Raw genomic sequence first — 1,335 nt, 5'->3', positions numbered from 1 at the left:
ACTTACATACATATACTGTATACTTACATACATATACTGTATACTTACATACATATACTGTATACTTACATACATATACTGTATACTTACATACAGTTGAAGTGTGAAATTTACATACACCATAGCCAAATACATTTAAACTCAGTTTTTCACAATTCCTGACATTTATAGTAAAAATTCCCTGTCTTAGGTCAGTTAGGATCACCACTTTATTTTAAGAATGTGAAATGTCAGAATAATCGAAGAGAGAATGATTTATTTCAGCTTTTATTTCTTTCATCACATTCCCAGTGAGGCATACAATGAATTCACATACAATGAATTAGTATTTGGTAGCATTGCCTTTAAATTGTTTAACTTAGGTCAAACGTTTCGGGTAGCCTTCCACAACCTTCCCACAATAAATTTGGTGAATGTTGGCACATTCCTCCTTGCTCGTAAATACACTTTTTCAGTTCTTCCCACAAATGTTCTATAGGATGGAGGTCAGGGCTTTATGATGGCCACTCCAATACCTTGACTTTGTTGTCCTTAAGCCATTTTGTCACAACTTTGGAAGTATGCTTGGGGTCATTGTTCAATTGGAAGACCCAAGCTTTAACTTCCTGACTGATGTCTTGAGATGTTGCTTTAATATATCCACATAATGTTCCTGCCTCATGATGCCATCTATTTTGTGAGGTGCACTAGTCCCTCCTGCAGCAAAGCACCCCCACGACATGATGCTGCCACTCCCGTGCTTCACGGTTGGGATGGTGTTCTTCGGCTTGTAAGCCTTCCCCTTTTTCCTCCAAACATAACGATGGTCATTATGGCCAAACAGTTCTATTTTTGTTTCATCAGACCAGAGGACATTTCTCCAAAAAGTACGATCTTTGTGTGCGTGCTTGGATGTGGGTTTTGATGTGTCACTATCTATCTACAGCTCAAGATATAACCAACCATATCAACAATGTAGTTTTGGTCCAAACCAACCATACCAACAATGTAGTTCTGGTCCAAACCAACCATATCAACAATGTAGTTTTGGTCCAAACCAACCATACCAACAATGTAGTTCTGGTCCAAACCAACCATACCAACAATGTAGTTCTGGTCCAAACCAACCATATATCTAGTGGAATGGGTGAAGAAATTGATCTTTTCTTTTTTCATTACATATTGAAAGCAAATAATCCCCTGCTACCTTTTTAACATAGTAATAAGGGTTTTCTATCTCTGTTTTAAGTCTGTCGCTCGACGCCTCACAAGATCCCTCTTAACACACACGACCAGGAGAGCAAATACATTAATCCGTGTGATTGCAAATATGATTTTGCTTTAAGAGACTTACTG

Source organism: Salvelinus sp. IW2-2015, linkage group LG14, assembly GCF_002910315.2.
Source record: "Salvelinus sp. IW2-2015 linkage group LG14, ASM291031v2, whole genome shotgun sequence".
Taxonomy (NCBI): domain Eukaryota; kingdom Metazoa; phylum Chordata; class Actinopteri; order Salmoniformes; family Salmonidae; genus Salvelinus; species Salvelinus sp. IW2-2015.
This window is presented reverse-complemented; position numbering follows the sequence as displayed.